We start from the raw sequence: 13,112 nt of genomic DNA, 5'->3' as shown, positions 1-13,112 counted from the left end.
TTTCTCACCAAGTACCCTCGGCAGGAGACAGGGCACCAACACCGACGGGCTTCTGGTTCCTCCCAGTGTGGGATGCTCTTTGCTATCTGATATGATATTCTCCATCCCCCTCCCCAAATATGTGCTTGTTTCAGGGAGGAGAAACAAAGGGTTAAAAAGTATTTAATTAAGCACACTTAGCACTGTTTAGTAAACATTAAAGATGACAAATGACCAGAGGCAGGAGGAACTGAGCCAACTGAAGAGTTTCTCTTAAGAATTAAAGGTTTTTTTAAATCATAATTTCTCACTTGGCTTGAAAAACAAGGCAACATATCTTTAACCAAAAAAAAAAAAAAAAATCTGTAATTCTATAAAAATATTTCTGTATATATCTAAGAAAACCACTCGTTCTAAAAAAACGTTTTTATTATAACAAAAAGCCCAAAACTTAAGACTCCCCAAGCCTGAAGTCCCTCCAACAAAAGTCACTGAAGATCTTTATCTTTTCCTGAGAGTAAATTTAGAATGTGCTTTCTGGAGGCTGCCTACAACGGGGGCACTCCCACAAAGAGCAAAAGGGAGACGCCCGTGGTCATTTTGGGTTCGGTCCCTCAGACAGCAGCTCCATCTGCTCTTCGCCTGGGGTGGGAACGGCAGTGTTTGGGTAATAGGAAGTGATTTGTGTGAATCAATCACAAATCCATGTTTTATGAATGACTCCAAGAGGTCTAGGTCACTCAGAAACCACAACACTTCCAGCTCCATGTCTTTGGTTTTCATTTGCAGTATAACATATCTATCCTTCTCTGTGGCAGGGCTCTGCAAAACGCAGATACTCAATGGTTTTGGAGCTTTTGTATACTGAAGGTGTCTCTCTCTCGCTGCAGAAGGAATCGACAGGGGAGAGTTAGATCTAACGCTGGTTATAAAGTCTGTTAATTGCAAGTACCTGCAGAATTGCTTTGTTTGTATACTGTGTTAGTGTTGTACTTAATCAAAACACATGTGATTACTACTGCGAAAAGTCATTCAAGGTTACAATCTCTTTATTGGCTCGGCTTTTGAAAAATACATTCGCCTTTGTGTTCTGAAACTGAGCAAACGCTTCAGGTGGTGCAGAAGCAGGAAAAAACCCCACCCTGCTTCAGCAAGACAGGTATTGCTATTTTATGCCACTTTTTCACAAGGTTAAGGCTGGAATTGGATTGGTTTGGGGCATATCAGGTAAATCTTCTCTAAACAACAGGCTGTAGACACAGTCTCTGGAGACAAAAATCCTGTCCCGCTCAAACATGTCAATACGCTACATGAGGTAAAACCAACCAACTTGGGTAAAACGAAGAAACTGCAGTTTTGCAAAGTTAGAGCCTCCAGTGTGTGGCCGTTAATACCCTCAATGTACTCATGTACCAACTCTGTTCTTCCCTTTCTTGGTGTTTTTTTTTTCCCCCCACTGGAACTGTCTTATTATCATGACTATTAAAAATGAATAAAGGGGATTTTAAGCTCATTACTTATGATTACTGCAAAAAGTATTTTGCAGTATTCCCAGAATTTCAAACCCTTCAGATGAGCCAGGGCCCGGTCTACGTTTAACTTCAGGGTAATGGTTTTACAGGTCATTTCCCCAGCGTTTTCTGCGCAGTCCCTTTCTGCTGTGTCCCCCCCAGTTTCAGTGAAGGCCCCTGCCTTAGGAGGCAGGGATGCCGAGGTTGGAAGGGATGAGCGCTCCCATCCAGCCAGCAGAGAGGGGACCGAGTGTGTCCCTGGCAGGTCTCGTTGCAAAGCAAAACGCTTGTGCTTTGAAACTGGGCTATCCAAAGGTGCAGGCGCAGCTAGAAACGACCTGGGCAAATGCAGGCAGCAGCAGAGTCCGAAACGTCGGGATAGCTGGCGTGTCATCACGTCTTTGCTTGAAACAGGGCAACTTCCTAACTGAGCAGCTGCTCTCCAAAAGCAAGAGGCAGAGAGAGGGGCTGCAGCAAACCGACACACAGGAGGCTCAGCAACACCCTGCACACGGACTCTGCTGGGGGGCAACCCAGCACGGCTTTGCATCCTCAACATCTCAATATGGTGGAGGTGGACTTGGAGTACTAATAGCGAATCTGCATCACAAATCACTGAAATTAGCATTAATTTCAGATTAAACTAATTATGCATATATAACTGTTTCCCAGAGCACTTTCCTCTTTCTTGTACGATAGCACGGATGTGTGGGTGCACGTATATTCCAGCTTGCTTACCTAATCTGCAGTTTGACATTTCATCATTTCTAATGTATCCGCCTTCTAAATAGGTTTATAATTGGAAAAAACATCTTTGGTATATATGCTGAACTGCATTTTATACCCCATTGTGTTGTACATTCAAACTACAGCATTACTTCTAATTAAAAACAACAATAACTCATGTAATGGGGGAAGTGATCTTGTTAACTAAATTGCTAGGCTTCTTTGGCAGAGCACAAACCATAAGCAAAAATTCTCCAGTTTTTTTTTTTTTTTTGGTTGTTGGGTTGTTGTTTTTTGTTTGGGGTTTTTTTTTTTTGCCTCCGGGATCCTCACAGCAAGTTCCAAAAAGCTATTAAAAAACAAACTGAAACGTGATGCAAAGCCCACGATGAAAAAGGCAGCGGTGACTGAAAGCTGCCAACCTTTCTCCATTCACCAAGCGCGAGAAGGCTCCAGGAACCAGCCCCTTCCCCAATGCCCCTGTACAGCTGACGAACAGGGACGTGATTTGCTGAGCACTGTGCACCACCAGCTAGCAAATATTAAGACTGTCCAGCTCCCCAACAGCAAGAGGAACTCAATCCTGTGCAAAGGCAGCACGGCTTTACATGCCACGTACCACATGCTTAAGTATTCAAAATAGGATTTCAGCAAGACTTAAACGGTGCAAATACCTTGTGCCTGACCCCTGTGCAAGCTAATGTCATCCTGTGAGAACCGACCCAAGCTACAGAAAGGTATGCAGGAATGAAAGAGCTCTTTAATCCAAACAAGCAACACAGATTCACAGCAAACTAAATCAGTTCCCTTGATTTCTGTGGAAAATACAGACGGGTTGTACTCTCCCAATCCATTCATAAATGAAACTGTTAACTTAGTCCCCACTGTATTCCTACATTCGGCTGTCTTTGGCTTTGCTGTTAACTTTGGGAGGGTCACTTTTTGGCTGGCGGTTTATTTTCCTCCCTCGGTGACTATGGTATCAGCAGGAGGCAGAACACACAAAGTGATTTTTGTATGACAGATTGAATTGGCAGCAAATCGCCAAAGCCATCCTTGGAGTTTCACAAGCAAGTCTGGCCTGGCTCCAGCAGAGCCCTTCCTGGTCATCTCCCTGACTAGGACCAAGTCCAACCCTCTCGTTCGCCCCCCTGGGAGGACCAGCCCCTCCTTCGCCCACAGGTACAGGTAGGCAACAGCAGCCCGGTTTTGGTTTTAATTTGCAGTATAATATATCTGCATGCCCCAGCCATGCCCCCAGGAAGGGGGGCCCTCCCCAGCAGAAGGGTTTGCTGTCCAGGCAGGAGCACTCCGTACCCCCCCCAGGCTCTCCAGGCACAGCAGCACGCACCACCACGAAGAGCTCCCTTCATGGGAGATCCCATCTCCTGAAAATTAGCCCCAGCTGTGAGAGCTCAGCATTTTTTTTTTTTTTTTTTTTTTGAGCAAAATCTGGCTTCAAGCTTCATATCAAAAGATACAGTAAAATTCACCAGAGCCAGACTTCACACCCTCCAGAGAACAGGAATAGATCACAGCCCCCCAGCCTCACTATAACCAGTTATATCATATCCCTTCGGGCTGCTCCCTTCCACTGTGCTCTAGTTAACTCCTTTATGGGTTACAGAAGCAAGGAACAGAGGCAGGAAGGGGGGAGCAGAGAGAAAAATCTATTTAAAACCCCCTGGTTGCTTTAGCTTCTCATGCACAGTACAGTAAGGAAGGTAACTGAACGTTGGCTGAGCGCAGACAACTTACCTAACATGCCTGCCTGATTCCTGCTCAGCAGTGCTTAAAAACTGCATTAATAAGTTTAAATGAAGATAATTATTTTTAAATGAATACATCTCAGGACCACAAACGGAGATCAGTGCCCAATGTGACTATGTACTAGGGGTGGGATTTTTGCAGTGCCCATGTAATGTAGGGACAAAGGTCCCAGTGGGAAGCAATTAAAACTCTGGTCCTAAATCTACAGGCTACTGGCAAAACTTCACCTTGCCCAGGCAGAAAAAGAGACACAGAGATAGAGAGAGATGGCGTTCTGCCCAGGGAGCTCACATTCAAAGAGAGAGCAGCAACATTTGCTGGGAACACAGCATTAACTGACCATTACAACGCTCATCAATTCCTCTATTTATATTATACTGTCTGCTGGAAAGAAACATCATGTGCCCTACCCAAAATACAACCAGAAGACTCGTGTCCTCCAACAAAACATACAATTGTGAAAACCTGCTTACAAGGACATGCTCAAGGTCGATTTGGAGGAAGGCTCTACAGGTGAGGCAGGGTGGACTAAAGTGGCTCAAAGTGGGAAACCAAGCTAAGCAGCTTTCCAAAACGTACCCAAGTCCTCCTTTTTTAATCTGGAACAATGCAAGGCGAAGGCAAGCAGGCGTCCCTGCCTTCCCAAACCCGGGAGGGGTATTGCAGCAAGACAGGCGCTGCTCAGAGGCTGGATGTAGCAGTCAGTGGCGTTTTCTTCCACCGAACTGCGGGCTCCCTCCCCCGTACAGGCTGCACTGCTGCAGAGCTGCTGAAAGCCAAGATTTGTGTGGGGCTCCACAATTAAGAGCGGCTGAGGGCCTGCCCCCGAGGACAGCTGATCACAAAGGCCAACGATTTCAAAAGCTGTGTGCCTGGAGCTGGATGCCAAAATCCATACTGAGGCACTTAAGTGGCCTAATTTTTCCAGGTCCTGCAGCTCCCATTGACTCAAAACCCTCATCCAACAGCCCTCACAATATTTTTGTGATTTGAGTCATACCAACCCAATTAAAACCTATAAATCTGTTAGAGCAAAAGCAGTAGGCAAAATTGAGTAAGTACCTTCAATTGTTGCCGTATTTGCATACAGCTGCAGCCGCTGCCCGAAGCGTCGCCAGCTCCCAGGCGCTGAGGCACAAGGGCAGACGTTCCCACTGGCCAACCTCAAGCCAAACGGCTCGTGGAAGCTCGGAGACGACCCTGAGCTGCTGCCTACTAACCAGGTGGGTTGCCCAAGCCCAGGAAGCCACACTGCCACGTCACGGCGGTCAGCCGGGAGCCCAGACACGGATCCCGCCCAGGCCTCTCCCGCCGGCAGGCACGGCCGCTGGACAAGCTGCCAGGAGGCAAGGCGCCGACCGATTTGCAGGGGACCTGCTCTCATCCTACGGGCAAAAACTCACATTTCCTTCTCTGTCAGCTCCAGACTTACCTCTGAAGTTGGGAAAGCACGCAGCAGCAGTCACACTGCTCAGCCAGCCGTACCCTTTAGCATGCAAGCAGCTTGCTTGCTCAAAATGCCCAAAAGCACGTGGTTCTGCTGCTAGAATGGCTTTTATGGTGCTGCCAATGAACCTTTCCTTAAGCATGTGCTTACAAAAAGGAGAAGGAACAAATGTATTTGGAGGTTTAACACAGTGTTTAACAAAATCCAATAGCTCAGTCCAATTCGGAGACTAAGGAAAGTGCACATTCTGTAAGAGTTTATAAATCCTTCCAGCTCCAAACACTGAGGTCACTCCAAAAAAAAAGTTTATTGCCTCTACAGTGCAGAAAGCACGACATAATTTAAATACTTCTAAGTTAGTATCAACTAATTTTTCATGATAACCCTGTCAAATCAGTGATGAGAGCTCTCTGTTACGATTCTAGATAATGTTCTGCTAACACAAGAAAAATTCACAGGAAGAAAAAGAAATGCGTAAAGCAATTTACCTCCCTCCCAACATACTCCAGATGATTTCTCTGAAAAGAACAAATGGAAAACTTTAACCCTTAGCCTTGATTAATTTCATCTACATAATATAGATGCACATGGCAATCAGTTACTGATGAGCAAGTTTTACTTCATCTGCTGAGTCAAGCTAATGTCTATGCAACACGCTGCTTGGCTTTTTCACGAGGGTGATCTTTTCCTCTGATGTGAGACCACTGAAATCTTGCAAAATGTCCAGATTTGCCTATTACTGCTGTTGAAATACTTTCACAATTTTATGAAATGCTGCGTTTTCTTTTATCCTCTTCCCCACACACAAATGGGTTGGTGAATTGCAAGAATTACAGTACTCCCACCTTCCTCTCACAAAAGAAAGATGTTTCCCTTGCCAGGGAGGGAACCCACCAGCCATTACGAAAGCAACATAGTTGTCGCTCTAAAGCGGATCAAATAACCCTTGACTAGGAATAAAAGGGCCCCTGAGGAGCGGCATCGAGAATGAAGAGTGGAAGCAAGACAAGAGAAAACATTCGTACTTTTTCCAAAGGAAGGCAGCACCTCGCAGCTACAAGAGCTTGTCTCCCCTGTGTGATGTTTACTCACTTATTGACCACAGGGCAAGTCATTTTAGTCTCCGTAGGGCTGACGTATCAAAGAGTCTTGGGAGAAACTCAGCTGGAGACTGCAGGGCTCAGCATTTAAGTGTACATTTTAACTCGCAGCATTTGTGGAAGCCTCATTAGGTTGAGTACGTTGCACAATCGAGTGCTCTGTGCCTTGATTTCCACGAAAAGAAGAACAAAAATATATCCCCACAGCTCAATGGAGCCTGTGAGGCTTCACTCATTAAATGTCTAACCTGCTGAAAGGCTGATTTGAAGATGCTGGAATAGCGCAAGACATTGTTACTGACATTATTGTTATTAAAGAAAGAATAAAAAAATATTATTCCTAGCTAGGAAGGTCATACCAAACTACCAAGCAAGAGATAAATCAGCCAAGGCCTCCAAAAAAAGACATTATTTCTCCTTTACTCCAACATCTTAATGTGCATGACTTTTTTTGTGCTGGAAATATATTTCTATAAATCCTCCTCTACAGAAAGCTTTGCTTTCAGAAGGGGAAAAGTAGCAGATAAAATACTACCCATCAAAATGAACTCAAGTCTCTAGTAACATAACTAAATGTGTAATGTTACAGATGTTTTATAGCCAGGATGTCGGATCCATTTAGATCATTTTTACAAACCTGGCAAGAAATATCTCCCCAGCGCTGGAAACCATGCTAACAGGTCTTGGACCAATTGTTTATCCAAACAAAGATGCCGTCAGGGAACAACAGTAACTCCCGACCGAACCTTGGAGGGCTCATTTCTCAGCCGTGTACCATCAAGACCAAGAGCCAGGAAAGGATGCCAGGCTCCAAGAGGAGCTAACATTAAGACACTGGGAGAGGAAAGGGGGTAAGCGTGAGCAAAAGTGGCAAAGGAGTAGGGGAGGATTACCAATAAAAAACAAACGAAGTAGTTAAGGACTGAGGGCAATCGCTGTGCCCCTGAGAGCAGGTATCTGCAGTCAGAGCTACCCCCTGCCTCCCCTCGCAGGGCACAGCCATTCCCTTTCACAGGCTCCAAGCCCCCCAAGAGCTGAAGTGTTCTGTAGCTGACAAAGGACCAAAGAGATGGCAACCATCTCGTTTCCAGAGTGCTCCTCCTCAGCAGGCCATCCCACCGCCCCGTGCAGCAGGGCTGGGGGCTGTGAACTACCCGGCAGGAGGAGCAGGTCCAACACCACCTAAGACCACCCTGCAACACTCCCGACGCTTTCAGGGGCCAAGCACACCTCTTCTGGTGGCAAATACCGTATCACCAGTGTGCTTAAGCCAACTCATCTGGCACCAACACAGACTCTGCCTGCCAAGGGCTTTCATCCCTGTAGGTTCAGCAGCTCCTGCTGCTCCCCCTCAGCAGGACCCAGAGCTCCTCCACACAGATGGACCCCACAGCCAGCACACCCCAGAGCCTCTGAAGAACTGGAGGCAAAAAGTGGTCCTTTTCCAGTAGTAAAATAAGTAGATCCAACTGCAGCTGCTGCCAAGGAAAACCAAAGAAAAATGAGGGACAGCTTGATCTGCCTCAAACTTTATGTAGCTGTTGTTGTACAATGGCAGCAGAATCAAAACGGCTCATTTATCCACAGCACATCAAACCCCAGAGCTGACACATTCCTTCCGTTCATTAGAGTAAGGAAACCAATGACCCACCACCCTCCTCCTCCTATCGCCACTAAAGCAAACAGATCACTGGTTTCCACACCTGCAAGTCCTGCCGGGACCACGGTGTGCGGACACGCCGCGACCCCCCGAAGCGCAGCACAGCCCGAGGCTCCGCCTGCACCCCCAAACACCAGCCCCAGGCAGGGCTGCGAGGGCTCGGGCCCCCCAGCTGCCTCTGGCCAAACACAGACCCACCACCCACCCCCGACACGCGCCTGGGGGTGCAAACGGGAACCCTCAGTGTGCCCCAGCGAGCGCTGCCGCGGGACACGCGCACACGCTGCCCGCCCGGGCCGGGGGCACGGCTGTGACTGAGGGAGAGTTTTACTTTCAAAGCCCATTAGCAAGCGGTACCCAACACCGCAAGATTTATTACTCAGAATGATAACTGCCTCACGCTGCGTTGTTTGTTAATTGTGACTAGCTTTGCCTTCAGAAGGGTAAGAGCCTAATAAATCAGTTATCTCCAGGAAGAATTTATTTAAAGCTGTTAACATTGTAAACCCAAGTACTTGGCAAGAGATTCTGTGAAAACGGATGTGTTTATACATTGGCATTTGGATGGCAGAACACACAGCGTGACTCAGCACCCAGGCTTTAACGAGACCATCTCTCAGCAAGACCTGGATGGGTTCAGGCAGGCTTTTGTCCACCAGAACAGGCCAACTCTCGTGCTCCCACGTGGGGCTGCGCCGGACGATCAGAACTGCACACCTGGGCTTACAGCACGCCAGCTCCCCACGGCTGCTCAGGGGACGTGCAAGAGCAAGAGGGAACTAAGCCTGGCCCAACTTCAGGCACATGTAACTAAGCTCAGGCTCAGCCTCAGTCCTCCAGCAGACACAGCGAGGCATGCTGCCCAGCTCTGTGCTACGAACCAGGTGGCAAGCATGGTACAATTGATCCTCGGGATAACCCCATCCCAGCTCCCTGTCCAAAGTGAGGATCTGGGGGAAAGAAAGGCACAACATGGAAGTGGAGGCTCCGGGACAGGAGGCGGAGAGCCAGCAGCCACACCAGAGCTCACAAAGACTCCCTGCTCCCTCTCGGCCAAGTGTGCGAATGATCTGAACATCTCACCAGCCAACATCTCCAGCCCTGAGCCTGCCTGACCCCGGGGGGTCTCGCTTCAGACACTCTCACCCACTCTCAGGCAAGATCAGCAAGAAGAAACACCCTGCAAAGCCATGACACCAAAACAACTGATATTTTTGTGCTGCACCCCTCTCTGTTCCCAAACCCAAGGCTCTCCTTGTTCCAACACTCACAAAATTCAGCACAGATAGTGGATTAAAAGAAAACTGTTGTCATGTTGACAGTCCTGTCATTTCTTCTTCTCCCTGGGGCTGCAAGACCTGCAGAGCTCAAAGAAATCATTGGATTGTGGCATTTCAGTCACTAGCTTAGCCTCCTACCTGCTGAAGGGTAAGAAGAGGGGCTGCTGGTTTCTTCCTTCCCCACCAAGGCTCAGGAGCGCAGTGCTGTGCTGTCCAGCTGCCTTACTGGCACCCAGAGCAACCCTGTGACAAGGAGGGCACTCCTTACCCCATCTGTAATACCAACAGGGCTCTAATAACGTTACTGAAAATAAGCACTTGGCTGGAAACACGCTCCCTCACCGTCTTCCCCAGTACGAGAACTCTGCCAATATCAAAGACTGTCACAGCTCAATACACGTACAGACTTGAAAGTACCTCGATCATTACAACACTGCCAAAAATCTCACATAAAAAAGGCCAAGTCACTGAGATGACTGGATTTCCAGGTCTGGCAGGATATGAAAAGCTGGGACAACTTCCCATGAACAGCCACTTGTGTAGTTTGACTCAAGCCAAACCTGAACACCATTAACATCTGCCTCCTGCCTGATACACGGGGATTGAGCTGCAGACCTCTGGAGCTAGCTCCTGCAATTTGACCTTAAACTCTATCGCAGGAGAAGAAGGATTCAGAGAACACAGTACCAGGAAGAAAGCAGCAACACCCTTGCCCTGTCACCTGTGAAAAGGCAGCTGTGCTCTTGGCACTGGAGAAACCCACCTCAGCTTGAAGTCCCAAAGCGCACACGAACTGAACGCCACTGCCCGGCCATCGGCAGGGCCATGAGAGGTTTCATTCCTCCCAAGGAATCGCAAGGTCTTTAACTACACTGGAAATTTAAAGAAAAGACTAGAAGCTCCATGCCTCGACTTGTGTAGCCAGACACGGGGCTAAAGACAGCTTCAATATTTGTAAGAAACAACCTGTGAACCATGTGAGCGTCTCTAAGCGTACACACAGTGCTGTACACCACAACAGTTCACACAGGCTAACGACTAAATCTTTCATAGCAGTTTACATCCCACCTCTCCAGCCTCGTATCTTCAAAGTGATATGAAGTATGTAAATGAGCTGTCCAGACTGAATTAATACATGGGAAATGCTTTCCCCTTACACGAAGGCTAACATCATCAAAGTAAGAAGGTCATGGCAAGCTGCACCCACGGCCACGTGAAGACAGCAGGAAGTCAGGACCAACCCCCTCTCCTCCAAGAGGACTTACAGCCCTAATGCAACACCCAAGAGCCGTACGGCAGTCAGACACCTTTCCTGCCTCCTTCTGATAGTCACTTGCTATCCATTTTTATGAAGCAGGGTCTGCCAGTCTTTCCAGCTCCGAAGTTCTGCCCCGAAGGCAGATACGCCGCCAGCTGTGGCAAGGTTTTGATGGATCTTCGCCAAGAAGAAAGGGAGAGGAGAAAGCAAAGGGGTTGCAGGTTTGAAATTTCAGGATATACATTCAGCTCAAGTTCAGCAATCCTTCATCCATTGTTAAATCACAGACCACATGCTGAGAGTTAAAGACTTATATAGGACTCCAGGGACTAATCGAGGAATGATTTCAGCTTCTAACTGTGCTCTAACCAGGCACTTAGGATGCAAAGCACAAGTTTGTGATGCTATTGTACACTGCATCAAAATGACTTTTTGATACATTTTTGCAAATAACTAATAAGGGGAAAAAAAAAAAAAACACATCACCCTGGCATTTAACATAATTCTTCCCCTTCGTCCCCCATCCCTATATTCACATTTGTGACAAACAGCCTCTGTCTTCAATTAGGTCTACTTTATGCATGCATGAAGCCCCCAAAATATGAAAGAGCTTTTATGCAACAGCAGATTATCTAATGTGCACATATTTTGCAAAAGAGTACTTTTAAAATACCTAGTCGCAGAGAAGGAAAAAAAATAAAAAAGCATTCCATTCAGTAAGAGAGAAAGGGGAAAAAAAAAAACCACATAAAAGCTGCAAAAAAGAAACTGAATGCATTTTTATATTAAGCAATCAAGTGCTGTCACACATTGAAAACACAAAGCATTGGAAGTTTAAGTGGGCATACACTAAGGGCCTTACCATGGGACACAGTTTTTCAGCAATACAGAAAGCACTCCCTTATCAACGCAGCACAGTAAGAAGCAGGATCTCTGCCTATTTTAAAAAAAAAAAACCCAGAGAAATAACTTCTCTTGACAGCCTGACAGCTGACATTCTTAACTGAAAAAGCTATGTGCCAAGAATTATCAGGCCTGGCTTTTCTCTCCCTGATAGATGACAGAGCAAAAAACAACAACGGCCACACACATCTCATAAATCACAACTTTTATTGAATGCCTCACCACATAATAGCAACAGTCAAACTGAATAAAGACGCTTTTCAGTGCTCATCTGTAAAATACTGGGAAGAATAGAGATCATTTCTAGCACTAACAGCCCATCCCAGATTGAACAGGTATTAATATCAGTGTTGCTGTATTTCTTATGGAGTTACCTGAGGAGTTCAGAGGGTTTTTTTAATCTTACATTGTTTTTTCAAGAAGCACAAAAGAAAAGAATGCAGAGAAGAAAAACAGAAGTGCGAGAGGGACAGAGGTAGAAGGAAAAACCAAAAGCTCTGAACAGGTAAAACAGAGGAAGTCCTGCTGCTGACAGTAACGTCAGCACTGAGAAATCAAATCTGGCCTTCTGGCTAAAGTCAGCCCGCAGAGACACAACCACTTGTTGCAGAAACCGCCACCACGTGCCTGGGTTTTTCCTCTCTGAAGCACGAGGAATCTGCCTACAGACTTTTAGGAACTGAAGAGACAGGTGAACAGAGAATATGTGCATGCTAGATTAGGAGAAAGCCAAGGTGGCAGCCCCAATCAAGAAAAATTAGCATGATCTCCCAAGTCAATTAACTGGGAGGAAGACTGAAATGACGGTAAGAGGAGTGGGACGGCAGATGAATACGAGATGGACCAGGAAAGGGGAGGGGGAAAGCAAAGGATAATTTCTTAAAATAGAAACTTCTATCTGACAGGTCCTGATTTAAAGAGAGCAGCCCCCTGACTACAGCACCCGCCTGAAACAGCAAAAGTCCTTCTGACATTATCTGTCAGGGCATCTCCCAAGTGAAAAAGCTCTCTAGGACCAGTGCTGTACCTCATAAAACATCAAAGACAACACACCTCCTGAACCCAGAAGGGAATTTCTGAGCACTCAAAGACAAGATGCTTAATTAATGGCCCTTTATAGAAAGATACGGACTAGAGCAGGTCAAATGTCTTTCTGGTCCTGTGGGCTTGGGGTTTTTGATGTTTCCAAGAATAAGTGTCAATTTTGTGGGAAAGTAACAATCAAAGAAAATCCCGTGATGTTTTGAAGAAGGAAAAGGGAAGATGACAACCGACTTCTGCAACCAGCTGCAGGTTAAATGCCTTTCAGCTCTGGGATCTTCCGTGCAGACGACAGCCGAGCAGCATCTCACCAGGCACCGTCCCAAACAAGACGAAGGAGGTAGTTTAACTCCTCGTAAACTGCGAGGTCCGTTGGCTACAGTAGCCCTTCACAACACACAAACCAGATCCAGGTTTAAAGGTATGAAATTGTGTGC

General features: G+C 46.7%; 1 protein-coding gene across 13 annotated transcripts in view; it reads right to left on the bottom strand.

Moving 5' to 3' along the window:
• MSI2 (musashi RNA binding protein 2) overlaps positions 1-13,112 on the bottom strand; it is a 253,179-nt gene that overhangs the window by 169,700 nt on the left and 70,367 nt on the right. Inside the window, exon 1 of one of the 13 annotated variants that reach the window (XM_074923074.1) lies at positions 5,419-5,439. The exons of the other annotated variants lie outside the window; for them this stretch is intronic. The gene's annotated coding sequence lies outside the window, so the exon portion shown is untranslated. Of the gene's footprint in view, positions 1-5,418; positions 5,440-13,112 lie in introns of those variants that run through there. 13 annotated transcript variants of the gene reach the window in all.

This window comes from Athene noctua, chromosome 19 (assembly GCF_965140245.1).
Source record: "Athene noctua chromosome 19, bAthNoc1.hap1.1, whole genome shotgun sequence".
Classification (NCBI taxonomy): Eukaryota; Metazoa; Chordata; class Aves; order Strigiformes; family Strigidae; genus Athene; species Athene noctua.
This window is presented reverse-complemented; position numbering and strand designations above follow the sequence as displayed.